This window comes from Parus major, chromosome 15 (assembly GCF_001522545.3).
Source record: "Parus major isolate Abel chromosome 15, Parus_major1.1, whole genome shotgun sequence".
NCBI lineage: Eukaryota > Metazoa > Chordata > Aves > Passeriformes > Paridae > Parus > Parus major.
The window spans coordinates 9,057,020-9,077,214 of NC_031784.1; the positions used below are offsets into that span (position 1 = coordinate 9,057,020).

A 20,195-nucleotide genomic window follows, 5' to 3' on the forward strand; every position below is an offset into this window, starting at 1 on the left:
TTTTGCTTATTTGAGATTTTTTTTTCCACAAATCATTTTTTTTTCTTTTTTTTTCCCCCTTGCGTCTGGAAATTTAATGACACCAAACCATTCCTAGAAAAAAGGTTTTGGTTTGGACAAATCTAAGTTTTTCAACAGCAACATATTTTGTGAGAAAATTCCCTGCTGCTTCTGCTCATCAATAAAGTTGATGAGTTTAACCAGTCTCATGGCTGGCTAGGGAAAAAAAGATCCCCCAGTTAGTGAAGTGGATAAATAACTTGGCACAAAGTCCTTCTCTGTTGACTCAGTTTACTTTGTGGACCCGGGCACGACTGTCATAATAAATTAAAGCATGAACATTCCCATTTGTCACTTCACCGCTTCCTTTTGCTGCCTTCCAACATGTGGTAAAGCCATTAGTTTTAAGAGAGAGAAAAGAGCAGAGAGGGACCAAGAATAGTGCTGGAATTACGGGGAGAGAGGAGAGGACTTGCAGGGTGCAGTGGAGGCATTGCTGAAGCAGCAATTGTGCATTTACAGGGCATAATCTTATCAAAGGCATTGGGGTTTGTCATCTCCCTCTGCAGACACAAAGGAGACTGTGGCTCTTCTGGGACTCACTATCAACACCTTCCAAGTGCTTAGGGTGGCCCCAAATCTAAAGGCAGGAGAAGACTCCTCTTGGTCACGCTGTGTCCCAGGATTTTAATGAGCTGTGTCCTGCACTCTCAGGTGTTCCTCACTGTCTCCTCAGCTCTGCACAGCTTCCCCTGTTTTCCTGTGCCATCCTCTGTGGGAATTTCCTGAGCTAAAGGAGGATGTGTTCAGATCAGGCCCCTTGTTGACAAGGTGTGAACAGATTAATGGCCATCCCATCCCACCTGGCCTACTGGGCTTTCTGGGGAATCCCCCTCTGAGCTGGAGCCTGCAGGAACTGAGGGTTTCAGCTCTAAAGAGGAGCAGAGGTCACATTCACAAAGGGAAAAGGGTGTAGGGGGGTGTTTATGTGTGCTGGGAAGCTCGGAAGAATGCGAGTCTGAGATTTGAAAGCATCCCACTCTTGAATTATGATTATTTATTGTCTTTACAGTGCCTAAAGGCCCAGCCTCGTTGTGCTGAGGACTCTGCAGACAAAATGAAGGCACAGCCCCTGCCTTGAAGGTGAGTGAGGAAAACCTCCCTAAAGGGGGCTGGGAACAGGTGTGGCACATATCCATCAACCTGATGAAGCTGTTTACTGGATGTGTAAGTGTGGGCAAGTGCAGGAGAAACAGCAGGAGAAGGGGAAAGTTGGATGTCACTTTTCATCTCCCTGGCTCCCCTTCTAAAGTGAAGAAGGAGCTCCACTTTTTGTATTAATTATTTTTATTCTCACCTTTCTTCTCCAGTAATGATTATCCACAGGTAAGATAAGAATTAACAGAGCATTTTAGTGGTTTCGCTAAAATTCTGGGTGCTGAAAGATGTGATTCAATAATCTCTTCGCTATCTTTACGCAAGTCACTTCTACTTAGACTTTTCTGAAAGGTAATTCAGTACCTAGACCCCAAAATAAGTCTTTAAAAGTATAGTGCTTTTTTACCTTTTAGTGCTTCAGTTTTACTTAACCTGTGTGCATAGAAAAGCAAAAGATAAAGTAAGTTTTTGCATGAGCAGCAGGTTTAATGAAGCCTGGTGTCCCCATGGACTTGTATTTTGTGTCTTACAACCCAGCCAGCTCATGACATTCCTGTCCTTGCTGTGTCCCCACCACCCAGGAAAGGTATGGAATGTCTTATTTGGAGCTTTTAAGTCCTGCTGCTGCTCCTGCCAGGGAAAATGCTGAGTTTTCAATGTCTCTCCTTCATTTGGAAACTCATTTGAAACCTCTGCCCCTCAATCAGGTTTATCCAAGACTGGACTGTGGGCCCTCAAGTTGTAAGATCAGCATGACACAGAAGGTGGGATTTTTAGGGGGAGTTAGGTTTGCATAGGGATTCACTTCCCTCCTGGAAACCTGGCAATAAAAACTGCAAGATGCTGAGGAATGGTGTGTTTGTTATGGGTTAATGAAATAATGAAGCTCATAAAAGAGGGGAACAGAGTATTCTGCACCTTGGTGGGACATGGTGGTTCTTGAGTACTTCAGACAGAAAAAGGAGCAGAAGAGAAATGTATAAATTTTTTTTCTTTTAGTTCTTAGAACAATCACCAACAAGAAGAAACTTAGCTATTCTTAGTTACATTTCAGGGCTCTGCATAATCTTTCCTTCTGAATTATGAAATATGATAGCTTTTATTAAATCCATTACAATTACAGCCTCTCTGCTGCAGAGATTTAGAATATGGAATAACTAGGGTGCATAATTTCAAATAAATATTTAAGATTTTGATGTGTGATACAGTTTTAGACTCTTAGGAGATTGAATCATATTTGAACAGGGCTGTTTTCTTCTAATTCACACAAACTTTCCTATCCAGCTACTTTATAGTGCTGTATACTATTAAAAAAAGAACTTCATTTTGAGGAAAAGATATGGGCTGGTGCTGTTTTGCTCAATATTTTGTCTGCAGTGGTGATTTGGGCTTTCTATAAAGTAGCTGGACAAGAAAAGTCATAAACATTTTCTTTCGAAAGTTTGGACTAATGTTAAGATGTGCATGCAACTGGAAAAATTACTAATAAAAATTTTGTCAAAAAATGAGTAAGTATAACATTTGGACAAGGTGACATTATTGCAGAATTCGGATTGTGCCTCTTTGCAGGGGGCCCAGGAGTAACAGGAGAACAGGAAATCTGAACGTGGCTCTTGCTCTGGATCTGCAGCAAGGGGCTGCTGGTGTGTTCTCCCTGCTCTGCAGTGCCTTGGCTTTGTGGTGGCTGCTTCCCAAAGCCCAGCAGCGATAGGAATACCTGATCCCCAGAGGAGCGAGGACAAGGACACCTTGCAGGTGTCCAGGCATGTGGCAGAGGAGCTCCTGAAGAGCGGCAACCAAATCACCTCTTTGAGGAGCAAGGGTGGCAATTTCTGAGCGTGAGGCCAAGAGGGAAAACCCCCTGTGGATGACTCTATATTCCTCCTTTGTCTTCCCCACACCTGCTCCCTCTTCTCTTCCGCTCTCCCCACCCACCCTCCAAGAAGATGCTCTGGGTGTTGGCTTTGCTCGGCTGCCAGTGCTCTGCGGAGAGGTGTTAATTATGACTGGCAGCTTTTAAAAGCCCTGTTTCAACACCTTGCTGTCACCACACCTCATACTTCAGCAGCTTAGCACATGTTCCAAGGTGTTTAAAGAGCTTCCCGTGCGGCCCTTTTCCAGGCACCAGCCTCTTGCCAGGAGCAGTAGCGCTCCTGACCGCACTTCTCTGGCTGCGACCTTGTTGGTGTTTGCCTAAGACATGTAAATGAGCAGCGCAGTTGTTAGCGAGAGAAATGTGTAATGTTTTCCATTGTGTGGCAGGCTTAGAGCTGACAAGAGCCGAGCTCATGTTCCAAAGTCTAAAGCAGTTGGCAGGTTTCTCAGTACCAGTTTTTTATGCCCCCGAGTGGGTCATGGAGCAGAAACGGGGGTGGAGAGGGAAGGAAAGGGAGGAATGTGTGTGGATGTGTGGTGGGGGGAGAGTTAGCGGGAGAGAAGGGCCATTTGCAAGCCACCAGCTCCGAATGTCACTCGCTGGGCCTTGCGGTGGTGCTGAAGGGCCCGCTGGAGCGTTTGATTGACTCGAGGCTTGATGCTGCTTGCCACTTACCAGCACTTGTCTTTGCTCATTAGCAGGGGGATTGTGGGGAAATATTTAGATATTCAAGAGAGGAAATGTTAATCTTTGCAGTGTTCACTGAATATTTAAATCAGGCAGCAGGCAGTTCTGCTCTGCGTTTGACCTAGACTTCCAGTGCTGGGCAAATGCCTCGGTCTTGGGATGAATTTGGTCCTGCACCTCCCCGCTCTTGGGGTTCAGGTTGTGGGGTGGAGTCCAGACCCTCTCAGAAAAGGCAGCACAGTCTGTCTGCACAAGCCCAGCTAAATGTAAATGGCCCAGGAGCCTTGATCTGGCCAGTTTTAGGCACAGAGAAGTGCAGCCCCCATGGAGACACAGGGACATTGGCCTCTGGCAAACACTCTGCTCTAGGAAGGAGATGGCTGTGCACTGGAGGTTGAAGGTAACAATGACTGCTGGATTGGGCTCTTGGGGTGCTCTGTTTGATAGAAAATGAGGACAATAAGGATGTCCCCTTGGGGTTTGGATAGGCAGCTCTCCCAAATAACAGTGTTAATTAAGAACTTGGGTATTTGGAGATGAGCATGGCATTAGACCACCTGTCTTGTAGTATGGGCTATGGGTTAGTCTGCACTGACACACTTGAAGCAGGTAATTAAAGTGTCTTGCACCACCTTAATACCCAGAACTTTTCTCTGTATTTTCTCCTAATTTGCTTAGTTTCAGTTTTCTTTCTTCATTTCTTCATTGCTATCTTCCAGCATTATTCTAGACAACAAACATGGAGGCAGCAAAATCTAATTACAGAATGTTGCAGCGTTATAGGAGATGAATGTTGAATTAGCAGTTCCTGATATCAGCACTTGAATCTTCATTATTTTTTATCAGAAGCAGATCAGGAATAATCTGTGTGGGAATATCATTTTAGATATTTAGCATCTACTGTAGTTCCTTAGAGAAAACTCTAGACTAGGAGTTATGAGAATTGTATTATTGTATCAGGTTAAAAGACAAATATATCCACATACAACTTATTAGAATAAGGGCCAAGAGGATTAACTCTGGCAGCTGCTTATTTAATTGAAGCTTTAAAGGAATATAATCTAAAATGAACATGGTGTCAACTTTTAACAGGAGTAGGTGAGTTCAGAACCTGCCAAGTGCTGATCTATCCTGACCTGGCTGTTATTTCTGTGTTTCACAGCCTCTATATTTAAGGCAATTCAGTTAACCTGGAATTATTTTAATTTATTTTTATTCAGTTACAGCAAAATTACCAAGGAAATTATTTACTTATTCCTAAATACAGTCACTGGCTACATCCTGACAGGATGAAGTGAAAAACATTTATATGGATTTTATTATTGATGGAGCTCCTAAACACAGTTTATGTTTTCTAACTCTCTTATTCCAGTAGCTGCTAGTCAATTAAATATTTCTCCAGTAAATTTGAGGCTTAGAGAATCCCTTGGGATTTGTAGAACTCCTTTTAGTGGGAATTAAAAGCCACTGTAGATTTAGGCACATCTGACAGTTCCAGCCCTCTGTTCAAAGCACAGAAGGTGCCTTCCTACCTGGGATTTCTTCCTGTTTTTTCCTTGGGCGTTTTTTCTTTTTGTCTTGATTAGTCTTTTTCTTTCTGTCAGAGCATTGCTCTGGGGAGGACAGCCAGTCCTTGTTCCACTCTCCATTTGACCTTCACTTGAGGCAGGGGGTCAGGATTGCATGGGCCGGTTATCCCCTGGGAATGAGAGGCAGCAGAGATCTCACTGGAGCCAGCAGGCAGCAGTGATTTTAGTCACAGCCACAGCTTTTAATCACACCCCTGCACTCAGGCTGGTGGTGATCGGTGGGGATCCCACGTTTCTCCCATCTGCTTTCACTGGTTTGGCTTTTTTAGGTTGGCAGAGCTGTTCCATGTGCTCAGGAAATGGCTGCATGTGCTGGATTTTTGCAATGCCCTCTCTGAGCTGCTTTCATTGTCAGACTTGTGTGTTCCTGGCTCAGGCTGGCACCGTGCTCTGAGAGCCCTGGCTCGTGGCTCTGTGAGATATAGGGCACTCGCTGCTCTAGGGGGTGACAGAACAGCCCGGCCCTCCTGCGCCCGCATTGTCAGCTGCACTCAGAGCATCACACCCAGCCACCAGAGCTCCTGGGACTGCTGCTTCCACCGATACACTCACAGCTTTCCCTCCTCCTCCCTCTCCTCTGCCTGCAGCCGGTGGCACTGCAATGCTGGGACTCAGAGGCAGCAGGAAAATAACCCTGGAGGAGTCCAAGCCAGCCTGGAGGGGGTTTGGAGCCGCCTGGGATAGTGGAAGGTGTTCCTGCCCATGACAGGTGGTGGAATGAGATGGCTTTAAAGTCCCTTCCAACCCATACCATTCTATGCTTCTGTGACTGATCTGGACAGGCACTAACGTGCTAGGACAGATTCAATGTCGGCTTGAAGACCCATTTACAGAGGCAGGATGGATTTGTGCTGCTGGAACAATTCTTCTTCCCAAAGGAGAAGTTCTCACTGCTGACTTCCCAAGAGGAGTTATTGCATGGACTTGTACATAGCAGTGAATGTCAGTCCATGTGGAGAGACTCTCCTGTCCCCAGGATGGTTCCTCCTGTTTTTTCCCTACATTATGCTGTTGTTGGCTCATTGATTTGGGGCTTTGCTGTTGTTTGTTTGATTTGGTTATTTTACAAAAAATATAAATTTGATTTTTTTTTTAACAACAAAAAAAATAATAAAAAAATGAACCTTCCCTTCATCCCCAACCAAACCCAGAAGCCAGAAACAAAGCAGGCAGTTTGTGATCCTTGATTGCATGTGGCAGGAAGAAAATATTGAATTGAGGTTTCAGTGTGAGCCATTGTGAACTTGAAAGGGACGTTGTCAAGTAATTTGATTTTCCCACAAAGTGTTGCAACCTTCCGAAGAGAGGAGAGTGTCTTTTTGGTGTGGTGTATGCCAGGCTCCAGGAAGGAAAATGCTGCTGAGGCAGCTCCAGCTGGCTGAGATCCCAACCTCCATTCCCAAAGCCAGGGCCATGGCATCAGCAAGGCTGGCATGGGAGTGCAAACAAAAGAGTCTCGGTGTCTTGACTGCAGCTCCCTTTGGAACAGCTCCCACGTGAGGGAGGGGATGGCAGGTGAGGAGGTGGGTGAAAAATGTATTTTCCCAAGTAAAAACTGTTGAAGGAGAAAAGGCCAGTGAAGCAAGTTGTTGACAAAATGTGGGGTTCTGTGGAAATCCAAGACTCTGGGGAGCAGTCACTCTCAGTGAGAGATTTCAGCAGGAAAAGTCTAAATCCTTAATTTTAACAAGTAGCAGAATGGTAAATGTTGGCAGTGTTGAAACATATCAATAGTAATTCTATTTCAGGTTTTTTATGGGATGGTAAATTTCTAACTCCAAGATGGAAACATTCCATTTGTTTGTATTATATTTATTATTATGTCAATATTAAATCCAGTAAAAACATAACTGTTGATATCAAAATGAAACCTTTGAGCTCTACGGGACAAGCTGTCATTCCCTCAGGGTTGCTGGATTTGGGAAATTCACAATTTTCAGGTTCTGGTTCAGTGTAGTTAAGAAGTTTATTTCTTTGATTATGAAGATTCCTATGGAAACTGCTTCCAGACCAGTTTCACCAAAGTCTGCTTTAGAAGCATTTTAACTGTGGGGACACAATTTTATCTTTCCATGCAATTTAGAACAAGAAGAGGACCTAGGTAAAATACATATAAAACACTTGGGTTGCAGTGTGATGATCACATTACCTGGGATACAACCCTCTTCACCCTTGGTGGAAGAGGAAATTTTGTGGAGGAAAATGTTCCTGTTTTGTCTGGAATACTTACTAGGAATGCATAGGAAGGATGAAGTGTGTCCCAGAACTCCTTACGGTTCTCAGGGGCAGGAGGTACATCAAGGAGTTAAAGGTGTATTTTGAATCACTGGAGAAGAAAGGGAGGCAATCAAAGGGAAAACTCCAGAGCAGCTCAGTATTCCTTTGCTCCATCTTTCTTCTTTTGCAGTAAATCCTTGCAGTGGTTCCTGCTGCAACTCTTTCAGGTAATAAAGGTGGGAAGGTGCCAAGAAGTGGGGATACGGATGGATTAAAAGGATCACCTCCAAGAGCTATGGAGAAATAAAAGATCCATGGTATGACTTAAACAAGCACACTCTGTGAGGTTTACTAGTGGTTTATTAGAGACAGTTTGTTCTAGCTCTTCAAGTAATAATCAAAATTGTAATTTCTGAAAGTTTTTGTTTGGGTTTCTTGGCTGGTTGTTTCTTTTCGTTTTTGGCAAACTTTTTACAGATGGGAGAAGGCAGGGTTGGGTCAGACAGGATTGTACTGAGCTGTACAGTTGAGTGCTGTGTGTTGTCTTAGAAATTACTGGCTCCTGGGCTATATTTCAGTACCTGGTAACTAAAAATGGCTTTGTGGTCAGAAAGCCATTGATGTTTGCTTCAGAGGTAGTAGGTATTGGCAGATGCCCAATAAAAGGCAGAACAATTATATTATCTGTCATGGAGACAGGATGGTGGGTTTTAGGACTGCTGCCTTGTTTTATGATGTAGATGCCCACATCTGTTAATTCTATTCTTAATTACCTGTATCGGTCTGGGTTTGCTGTTTTTGTTTGATGCTGTGTTTTATCTGCAATTTCCTATTTACTTTTATTTTTTTGGAAAGCGAAATATGTAAGAGCAGCTCTTGGAGTCAGCCTTTATTGGCTGCCAGTGCAGCTCATGGTGACCCTGACCCACATCGAGTGATTGTGCCCAGGTAATAATTAGTGTGTCACAAGAACCCCTGTGTGGACCTGCTGATCACTCCAACATCCCACAGTGGCTTCCTTTCCTTCCAGGGGAGCTGAGCAGAGAGGAGGAACCAACCAACAGGCCTTTTCTACTCCCTTTGCTCTCTGCTCTGTTCTCGGGCCACCCAGATCTGTTTGTGAAATAGATCCTGGTGTTTCATCCCTGCTGGGCTTTTGTTCAGGGTCAGCTGTGCCCTAAGGCCCCTGCTCTAGAAGGAGCATCTGCAGAAGGACCAGCTCATGCAGTTTGCTCCTTAGTGGTTGCAGGATGTTGGTCCTGACCCACGTGGGGTTTGTGGTGAGGAGACCCCCGTCCCTTTACCTTGGATGATGAACCTCCTCCGTGCGAGGGCTCACACCCCCGTTCCTGCTGGGATCGAGGTGTGGTGTTTCTCCTGGTGTGTCACTGGGGTTTATGGCTCTGCAGTGACGCAATCCTGCAACCTGCAGGCCTGGGAGATACCATCAGGACAAACAGGAGATCTTGGAGCTCAGGCCCCAACAGGCAGCTGGTGATCCTGATCACCTGAAGGGCAGGGAATGCTGTGCCTGCACACACCCTCTTAATGAGTGCACACTCTCTGAAATTCACATTTTCCTTGCAAATCGGTGCTGAAATGGCTCTGAACCCATTTCAAAATGACCTTGGGTCTCTGGCTCTTGGGTCATCTGACTCTAGCTGGGAGTAGATCCATCTGCAAATGTAGGTGTAAAAATGTCAGATCTCCAAGAACTAACCCAGAAATATCTACAACTGTCACAGGAGACATTATCAGCTTTTTTCTTCCCCTTGACTTTTTACTATTTTTTCATGAATCTCTGAATCTGTTTTGGGAATCCTAATCCCCAAGAAGTCCCAGAAAGGGAGAGGCAGCAGTGCTGGAGGGATCTGGCAGTGAGTGGAGCAAGCACTTGCATGGCCTGAGGACCGCTGGCCTCGCTGGCCTGTTCCAGCCTGGCATCTGGCACAGCTGGCTCTGCACTGGACCTGGCTGCTGGATGGGCCAGGACATGTTTGGCCAGGTCTGTGACTGTCTGCCAGACATCCCCCAGCCCTGTCTCCGTGTATCCCTGCATTTCCACATTCCTTCCTATTTTTATGTGGACATGTGGCTCCCCTCTCCCTTCCCTCAGACATCACTGCGGTGTGTGCCTTATTCCCAAATAGGAATGATCTTATTCTGATAATTCCCTGCCAGAGAGAGAATTTTTTTTTTTCTGTTTTTTCTCTTCCCACTTTTTCTTCATGCTTTCTTTGCTGCTTTCCTTTATCAAACCTCTGCTCCTTTTCCCTGTTTCTCCTGAATACATTACTCCTGTTAAAACCAATGGCTTTTACCTGCTAATGGGAAAGGTGTTCTCTCCTGTCCTTTGCTCTTGGCAGCCCCTGAACTTTTCTATTTCCTGTGGTGTTTGATAAGTCTGGAAACTCCTTTGGCAAGCACTGGAGTAGCACAGGGCTCGCCTGCTCCATGTGTTTGAGTGGATACTCATAGCTCCTCTTGGATCATCACACCTACACACTGTCACAGTTCAGTCCTGAAAGCCCTGCAGAGCTTTCCCTGAACATCCAGCTACAAAATGAATTTTATGAGCCACATTATGGGTATGAAGCAGGTTTTATTAGGGAGGGACGTGGCAGGGAAAACCTTGCAGTGAAGATTTCCCAGTAGGAATGCACACTGCATTCTATTTTCAGTGGATGTAAGAGATGGTTCTTCCTTCCCTTATTCCTGCTTCTTATGAAAGCTGAACAAATTTTTCATTTTTAATCCCTTCTATGGATAGAGAGCTCTGGACTCTGGTGAGCAATCAGGTGATTGCTCCAAGACATCAAATCAGCAGTGCTGGATGATCCCTAAACACTGCTTGTGTGCTTTGTGGGGCTAAAGACTCTGAAGAAAGGAGAAGGAAAAAAGCAGCTCTGTTTCCTTATTGCCACTGAATTCAGAAGAAAACAAAAGGGTTTAGTTTGTTGAAGAAAAGCAAGGTCAGCTTTAGCAATGTCTCTGAAAGCAAAAATATGTTTCTGTGCTGGTATTTTTGTATCATGTATGTGATATATTTTTATAGAGTTTTGGACTTACTTTATTTACATATATTATAACCTCCCTACTGAGTAAACAAGAGATGCCCAGCTAAGCAAACAAGCCCCAGGGTGATGGGAGAGGGAGAGAGAAAGGAGAGGAACATCGAGAGGGAGAGGAAAAGAGAGGTGGCAATAGGAAAAGGGTAAACAGACAAGCACTAATTAAGGCCTTCATCACAAGCAGGGAGATGTGCGAGGCTGACAGTCAGTCAAGCAGATAAGGGAAGATGAGTTAAAATCTAGCCCCAGGTTTTGAAGGGCCCCGGGCCCTGGCAGACAAGAGCACAGTGAAGCACAGGAAGCCACTGAAAGGTCATTTGCATGAAATGATGTTCAGGATCTTTGCTTTTGTTGTTGCCCTGATGGCTTTAACCCATTCCTGGGCAGGAAACAGCAGATATAAGACACTGCACATGGCTGGAAGGCTTCTTTTCGTGGCCTTTCAGGGAGCACTTCTCCAGGCAGTGTATGGGGAAGGAGAAAGGGCTTGCTTCCCACTGAGAATAAGGGGAGCTGAAATTCCTTGGCAAGGGATGGCCTCACTCTCCAGCAGAGCATGAAAGGGAGAAATCATGAGAATAGGAGACTGGGCATGAAATAAGCCACAAGCTTGCCAGGCTGAGGGAAGGTGCAGTGACCTGCATTGGTCAAAAACATTCATATATTTGAGACTTTCATTGTGCATCTTTCCAAGAGCTCTGGACACAAATTGGAGTTTCCATTATGGAGCGATGTCAGAACCTATCGTCACTCGCCCTTGCTGTGGTGTCACGAACACGTCATGACTGTCAGGAGCACTGTGCAGGTGGCTCCTGTCTGCCTCTTCAGCTGCAACTGAAAACACATCCCAAATTTTTTGCTTAGCAAAGAATGGGCAAATTGTAGTTGCAATCTCTTCTCCCTGAGCTGCTCCAGGAAACAAGATCTCGCTCAGCTCTCGAAGGGAATTCTGACACTCTAATTATTGTTATATGTTCTCAATGTGCTTAGGCATTTAGGCAGGTTGTAATTCTTAGTGACACGGCAAGAGAAATGAGCACAGAAGTGCTCCCCACATTGGAATAGTCTGGCAGCCTCACACGCTTCTTTCCAACCCCCACTCGTGTTTAGACATTTGGGAAGTCACAGTCGTTACTCTTCTGCTTTTCCTTCTGAAACAAAAGCTGGTTAGAGCCAAGTTGAGTAGATTAAATGGAGATCTGGGCTATTGGACTCCTGGGTTCTGCTCCAAATCACGGCCACTTCATTACTGCCTGACCTTCTCCAGCTCATGTCAACTCCCTGAGTAATGTATCTCTCTGCCACAGCAGGGCAATAAGCCGTACTTGCCTCCAAGACTGAAGATGATTGGAATTATTGTCTCTGGGATTGCTGGGTTGCTCTGGATCCTTGGGTGGAAAGGCTGGTGAAGGTAAAGCAGTGGTTAACAGCGGAGCAGTCAGTGGTCAGGCTGCAAGTTTAAACCCCAGGCTTAAGGCCAAACCTTGTTGGGGAGCCAGTGAGGTCTTGAGAGATGTCGGCCTGTTAAAATGTCAGATCTCACAAGGAAAATCTCACTGAGGATTTCCAGTGGGGTAAGCTCCATTCAGAGCATTTTCAGGTGCAACCTCCAGTTTTGTATCAGAGCTTGAAGATTCCAATCTGAAGTCTACCTTAGACTGAGGCTGAACAAACTGGGGGTGTTTTTGTTGGCAAGCTCCTGGGTTTTCCCACTAGAACCAGTGCTGTCCAAACCAACCATTCCCAGTTCAGGTGTGAAGGTTCTGGCTCAAGCCCATCAGTAGCAGATAATCTTGTGCAGTGCTGTGGCCACAGCTTTCCCAGAATGGTTTTCTTTCAATTTCTCTCTTTCTAGCACACAAATCGTCATGAAAACAGAAGCTTTTTTTTTTTTCTTTGCAAGATGACAAAAAAAGTTTCCAAACTTTTCTTCTGTTTCACTTTGCTTATAGCTCACCCTGCATTCCAATGCAGTGTTAGGGCATGCTAGGATCCCATTTAGGGGAATATTTTTAAAAGCTCCCGTGTGGAATCAGTGGAGATGATGGCATGTAGGATTACAGGTAATTGTTCTGTGTTATGAATACAGTGTCATGATTGAGAATGGACTTGTCTAAAGCAGGAGCTACGAGCACATGGAGGAGTAGCAGGATATAGATAGCCTTTGGCTAACTGCTCATTGCTCCTGCTCTCAGTAGCATTTTAAAAGGCCACTGTCATCAAGTAATTTTTCATTTAATTCACTGTATGTAATAGCTTCTTTAAGAGCCTGGAAATGATTTTATTTGCCCTTTTACTCTGGACAAACAGCAGTTTCTTTTTCTTGGCCTAACATTCCATTAGGAAGACAAACCCAAGCCCTGTTCAGAATGTTTTTGCTTCAAATTCCACATAATGCCAGTGCTAGCATCAGCCCAAGAGGAAGAGAGTTCTGAAAGTGTGATTAATCTGTTCAACGTATGACCTTGAAAGCTGAGCAAGTGGAAAGGAAATATTGATTATTAAAGGTGAGGTCTATGGTTTGGAAAGAAACCTTATGTTGGTGTAGTAAGAGAGATCAGTGAATTCATATGTTGAAGGAAGTAATTTGTATGAAAGAAGAGCCCTCATGCTCATTTAAGGAGGAAATATGTGTTGTTCCATTTTGTGTTTTATGGGAACACACTGCTGTTGAAAGACAACCCTGTAAAAATCCTGCACTGTAATATTCTAAACTGATCCTGTACCTCGGGGCAAGACACAACCTGGAATTACAGATTTCCCTTCATACCGATAGCAGAGATGGCCAGGGCTGAGGATGTGGAGTGGACTCTATAGAGCAAGTGGAGGAAATATTATCCTGCTGCCTCCCAGCCATTGGATTTGGCTGTCTAGAGTCTCCAAGAGGAGTCTTCACCCTCCTGGGTGGGGTTGTCTTGTTCTCCAGGGATCACACTGCTCTTGCCAGGAGGAGCAGCCCAAGCATCCAGCACAGCTCACTGAGTGAACCAGGGGGAACTCCTGGTTCCAGCAGGCTTTAAGTAACCTTGGGAGTGGAGCTGAGCAAAACATTTGCCAATGGCAGCAGTAAAATTTGGGAAAATACCAACGTATTTTTCTGTCCTCTTTGCTCTTCAGCTTTAATAGCAAACATGCCTAAAATGCTGTGATTCTGGGTCAGGGAGAAGAGTCAGAGAGAGATTTGTTATGGACCAGGAGTGTGTTAAAAACCACTGAGCTATTTCCAACTCTCCATTTTCCTTTTCTCATTTTAAGATAAGGCCAGCCTCTGCCACGCCAGTGTGGTGTGATCTGTGCCCAGCAGTGTGGCGCAGGGTCGGAGAGGTTCACTCCCCACAGGGAGCAGCCTGTAATTTCCCAAAGCCCAAGCAGGCGATTTTTCTCTCTTTCTCTCTCTCTTTTTCCCCCCTTTCCGCCTGGGAAGGATGCAGCATCACAGACCTTGTCACCCGGAGCTTAGAGGACAGCAACCATATGCCTTCCGACCTGCCCTTGCTTTTCTAGGAAAGCTTCAGCCTGCTGGGCATTTCCTATCAGAATCGTTAAGGGAGAAGGGCTGGGATGTGGCCCAGGCTGGCGTTCCTCTGGTGCTGAGCAGGGGTGGAGGGAAGGGGGAGGAGGGTGAGGAGACCGGGCTGCCGAAGAGGAGGAGGAGGAGGAGGGCCGGAGGAGAGGCGAGATTGGCATCTTCATGTGCAGGGGGCTGGCCAGTGCCGGGACAGGCTGATGAGCCCGCGGGCCCCGATCTCTCGGCTTGCGCTGATTGCGGTGATGGGGCTGTCTGGTGGCTCGGACACCAGCGCTCATTATCGCGCTCCGCAGCCTTCGCTGCGGCGGGGGAAGAAGGGATGGAGGAGGTAAAGAAGCCCTGGAGTCACACGCGCACACAAATCAGAGACAGGAAAGGCAGAGAAATAGCTTTGGCTCCAGGCTATTGATTTTGTTCCGTGACACTTGCTCATTTCCCACTTAGTGCTTCTCGCTGCGGTACCTTCCCGCTCCGGCTGCAGCGGCTCTCCGAGGAGGAGCAGTGACCGGGAGTGGCAGGGGCTGAGCAGCTGATGGCTTCATCCAGCCAAATGGAGCCATTTTGGAAGCGACTCTTGGTGCTTGCAACAGCGCACGAACACTCCAGCACATCTCCACACTCACCAAGGAGACACTTCCAGGTGCTTTTCTCACTCATGTGCACATGCAGCCTCTCCGTGTCTGTACCTGGGCTCCTTAGGTGGTCTTCCAAAACCTCCTTTGCTCCCCTAGCCTCTCCATCAGTCTTGTCCTGCTGTCCAGCTGGAAGAATCTGGAGGCAGGGCTATCCAAATAGTCTTCCTAGAGAAGTGATGCTTTTTTGGAGGTATGGCCCCAGTGTTGCACTGTCACTATTAAAGCAGTAGCTTTACGTTCAGTTGCACTGTGGGCCAAAGCAGCGCCACAACAACACTGCACAGGCAGCATCAGCCTGTTTTTTTTCCCTTGGTTGTGACTTTATTCCCTTTGAACAGCTGTGGCAACATCAGTTCTGATTTTACCCACATTATTATTATTATTATTATTATTATTATTATTATTATTATTATTATTATTATTATTAATGCAACCAGCTGCCTGAGCCGAAGGGAAGGAAGAGGGAACTGCTGGTGGGCAGGGGGTGAGGGGACCACGGCTGTCAGTGAATACCACCAGAACCAGACTTGGTGGTCAAAGTCTATGAACCTCTGCAGTGGCTGCCTGTATTTTCTGTCTCGTGAGAATACTGATGATAGCAGACATTTGTCATCACACCAGTACCAGAAATTTTAGAGTCACAGAGAAGAGGTGCTGGGCTGATGCTACTTTGCTGTTAGTATAATTTCCCATTATTTAGCTGCTTCTGACAGAGCTTCTCCACTCAGCTTGGAAATTTAGCTCAGCTGGGAGAGTGGGAAGGGGATTTTGGGTTAATGTAATTTCTTGGTCACTCTCTCCCTTCCTGGCCTGAACACACACAGGTGCATAAAGACACATGGACGTGGCAACTTTCCCCAGCTTTGTATCAGGGGATGTTGGAATGTCATGGCTGGCAGGACCTATTAACTGGATTAGCTGGTAAATCCATCTGGAGCTCCCAGTGGGAGGGATGGACTGGTTCAAAATGAACAATAGCTTGTCTGAAGCAGCAAAATGGATTATTTTATGAAAAAGGATTTCTTGCAGGCTTTTGCCTGACACAGGGGGGAGTAGTTTCAAGAAGGGACACCTTCCACTGGACCAGGTTGCTCCAAACCCTGTCCACCTTGACCTTGAGTGCATTCAGTGTTTAGGGTGACATTCCTGTGGTGGAGGGGTTGTAGGAGGTGCTGAGAGACACTTCCCTCAGTGCTGGGCTGGGAGCACATTGTGCCCTGAAGTGTGTGTCATAAAATGACCTGTGTTATTTAAAGATCCTTAGGACAAGGGATAAGGACTATAATTAATAACAACAATAATAGTAACAGCAACAATAATAAAAGTCATTGCAGTGCTGTTAAGCTGTGACCTAAAAACGAGAATGGCCCATGAGAAGTCGTGGGCCTGATCTCTCCCCCTCCTCCCTCTCCACCCACGTCTCTATGCTTATTTCTCTCTTTCTTATTTTTCCTTTCTTACTGATACTTTTTTTTTCTGCTCTGGACATATCCTTGAATCCTGGCCATTCCCCCAGCTTATGGGATTCCCATTATACACGCTTGATATTTAACAGCTTTGGCGTCTTCCATAGCTGGGAGTGAAAAGAGAAAAAGCAGCTCAAAAATATAATGGAGCAAAATCTGCATACTGAGCCCTGGTTCCATGTCCCTTTACACTGTTTACTGAGATCTTAAAAGCTACGAGCTGTGGCATCTACTCAGACTTCATCAGCCCATCCTGCCCTGATGCTGGCCTTGCAGACACTGCCAGCTCCCGCTGCTCCGCAGCCACCTCCTCGCACCGGGAGCGTTCTGTGCTGCCCAGGCTGCTCCGGTGCTGTGGGGCAGGAGGGAGCCAGGGACCACTTCTGCCTTTGTGGAGGCAGGATGGATTCTCTTTGCTGTAATCAGAAATGCTGGAAAAGAGCTAAATTCACCCTGCTGGCTTTGTTCAGTAAGGTGTGGGGCATGCAGATGGGGTGAAGAGGTGATGAGTGTTTTAAAATTATTGGCATCTTTTTCGTGTTAAAAAAATGCCACAAATGAATGGAAACACCTTTGAAGCCCTGTTTCCTTACATGCCAACCAATTCTGTGTGTGTCTTGAAATTCCCTTTTTTTTTTTGGTGAGCTTTCCTTGGTAAAAAGGGGTTGCTGTCAGATGGACCCGAGTGTCACAAGCAGTCACCATCCCCAGCCTCTCTCCCATTTGCTTTCTGGTTCTGTTTTTTTTTTATATGTTATTTCCCCCTTCTTTCTTTCCTTCTCTCTCTTTCCATTTTTCTTCCTTTCCCCAGTGGATGAGTTTTATGGACAGAAAAGGAGCAGTACAGCATTTACCTGTCTGTCATGTTAAAACTGGAAATGTGTCTTTAGAGTATTTAGATAATCTTGTTTGCTGTCCTCCTTTACCTGAAAAAATTCAAAGTCAGAGTGAGCATTTTTTATGGTATTTCTTTTGAGTCAGTGGGGACAACCTGACATGTCCAGAGGGCACTTCATATGCACAGTCTTAATAAAGTCTTAAATATTTATTTTACAAGAAGGTAAATCGTTCATTTACCAGGGCTATGAGGAAAAGAGAGGGGAGTTAGTTCTGAACCTTGGTTCATACATCTGAATTAGACTTGACTCATCCCATGCTTTAATTGCCAGTGTCCTTAGCAGCTTTGAAAGTCTTCTGATGAAGTACCTTCTTTTATATCTTCCAGTATCTTTCTTTCCTGGTTCCCATCTTTTACGCCTCAGATAGATCAGGCATTTCATTTTCAGTGCAAAAGCCAAAATATTTTCATTAAAGTTAACAGTGACACATTTAAAACTCATGAAAATAAATGTGGTTAAGGCCTAGTGCTTGTTTACTGAGTGGGAACCATTGCTACCAGTCTCCAGTGATACTTCAATTTTTGTAGTATGGAAGATTTTATATGGTTTGTGGCAGCATCCACAGTTGTATTAAACAGACTAAAAGTGCATCAGCATGAAGATGTGAGATAGCTGTTAACTGATGGATCTTAACAGTGAAATCCCCTCAGAGGTGTTCTTTGTGGGCTTTGTTGTACATCCCCTTGGCTTTTTTTCATTATCCTTGGCCTAGTGGCACAGAAGAAAATGATCCTATTACATCCTCTCTTGTGGTCCATTTTCCCAAAGGATTTTTCCCTTGGCCTTAAGGGTGAAGCTCTGGGTGAAGCTGTGTTCTCCTAGAGAGGAATTTCACTGCAGTGTTGTTGTTTTTGGGTCCTGCTGAGCTTTAGGGCTGGTGTTTGGATTTGGTTTCATGCCCTCCCCAAGAGCTGAGACTCATTTGGCACTCAGCTGTTTGGAAAGCCACTGCAGACCAGTGCTATCCAGGCTGGAAATCAGGATCTCAGGTTAACTCTCTCCTCTCCCAGCACAGCTCAGAGCATCCTCAGGCAGCTCCTGTGCTGCAGTGGTGGAATCTCCTCTTTAATGGCACCAGGAAGAAGCAGCAGGAAATGCAGAGTGAAATTCTTCCACACAAGCTGCTGCCAGACCATCGCCCACTGTGTCTGGAGAGTCCCTGCATGCTCAGGTAAAATCCCTGATTCCCATATTGGAAGTGGGGTGGGTAAAACCCCTTTCCTCAGCTGCACCTTTGAGGCTGGTGGGTGTTCACAGATCTCTAACTCTGCACGAGCAGGTCAGCACATTCTGCCAGGGCCATTATCCTGCTGTGCTCCCTCAGTCTTAGGAACACAGCAGGGAGCTGCATCAAGGAAATGCATTAAGACGAATCAGCAAGAGAGAAGGGACCTCTGGGCCAGCTCCCTGCTTCTCAATTATTTATACTTCATAATTTCCAGCAAATCACTGGCTGTTTATTGGTGCTCATCTATAATTGAAGAGTTTCCTAGATCACTGGCCAGCTTTGCTTAAGTTGTAGCTGGCCGTGCCTGTGAAAGCTGTTAGGAAAACCCCAGAGGGAAAGGCAGGGTCTCAGGAGTGGCTGGTCATCCATTGAGGATACCCACTTTTAATTTTTGGCTTTTGTGGGCACCTGGGACTGGGAGGTTTCCAGCATGTGGTTTACCATCTCCATTTGACCACATCATGTAGGGGCTGCAGGCTGCAGTATCAGGAGGACCTTGATCAGGAGGTGCTCCAAGGATTCTGCCTTTCCAAGCTCATACAGTGTGCTGCTTGTTCTGCAAAAAAATAAAACCCAAAAAACAGTGGAAGGTTTTGATATTCCTGAAATTCTAGAAGAGGCTGTGAAAAAGGAGCTACTGTTCTGAATTGAAATGAAAACTTTAGAGAAGTTAAAATTTAAAGGAAGAAAAAAAAATCAAGTGCATACTTGTGCAGGGAAGAGAGTTGGCTTTGCATGCTTGGGATGGCTCCTTCATCAGGCCTGGCTCAAATAATATTTCAGCTTAATTTTCCTCTTTAATGTAAAAATTAAATTATTTTGGCCAAATCAGTTGAACATTTCTATTTCAAAACACCAGAATGGGCTATTTTGGTTTTTTTTATTATATTATTTTCAAATTAAAAGATTATCTGAAATCAGCTGCTTCAGAGTAAACAACTTCACACTGGAGCAGCTAGGAAATTCTAATGAAAAAATGGTGAAATGTTCCCAACCAGCTCTATCCATCACTTCCTTTCACTACTACCCAATAAAAATAGCTCCCACATACCACTGCAGTCAGGAGTGCCATGTTACAGAAGAAGAAATAACTAAGCCAACAAAATGACTCACATTCCAAAGATAATATACAAGGTAGGGCCTGGCCAACTGGTTCGATTCAAATTAGAACCAGCCTCAGCCCTCCTGTGCAAGACAAACTGATCACAAAATATGATCTGTTGTTGTTTTTCATGTCTGCTTGTTGTATTTTCACACACTTCTATTCATGATCCCACTTAGTGGAAGTGGACATGCCTGTGATGCTGCAGAGACTGCAGTTTCTTGTCATTTTTAGCCTAATAAAAAGCTGTGGCAAGGGGATTTGTTCCTGGAAAGAGGGTTTTTATCTCTGTTCCAGCATGGAGTTTGATTAAAGTAGATCTAGAGCCTTGCAAAACTGAAGTTTTGCTCTGCTGGATTTCTGTTTTTGAAGTGGCAGAGGTGGAACCTCACAGAAACCAGGCAGTATAATTCTGTGAGAAGTGTCATGCATGAGCATAAAGAACTGGAGCACTGTGTTCCCACATGCCCTTAGAGCCTGAAATATCCCTCTTAATTTTAAACATATAAATCAAAGGCATAAAACTTTTAATTTTATTGTTGTTGTGAGGTACTGAACTAATACCCTGAAGTTTTTAGCTCGTTAATTCTGTCGATCTTCACAAAAGCACTCGTTCCAGCAGAGTGAGTCCTTCATGTAAGTACAACTTCTCAGCCAGGTTGGTAGTGCTTTTCAGAGCAGCTCATGGTTTAGGGTGAATGCATTTTAAAGCAACCTATAAATCTTTATGATCTTTGT

General features: G+C 45.1%; 1 long non-coding RNA gene across 2 annotated transcripts in view; it reads left to right on the top strand.

Annotated features, from left to right (window-relative positions):
* LOC117245210 overlaps positions 1–18,292 on the top strand; it is a 66,769-nt gene extending 48,477 nt beyond the window's left edge. For both annotated transcript variants that reach the window (XR_004499622.1, XR_004499623.1), the window contains exons 3-4: positions 1,073–1,143; positions 18,138–18,292. This is a non-coding gene — a long non-coding RNA (uncharacterized LOC117245210). The remainder of the gene's footprint in view (positions 1–1,072; positions 1,144–18,137) is intronic.
* Positions 18,293–20,195: the final 1,903 nt, after the last annotated feature.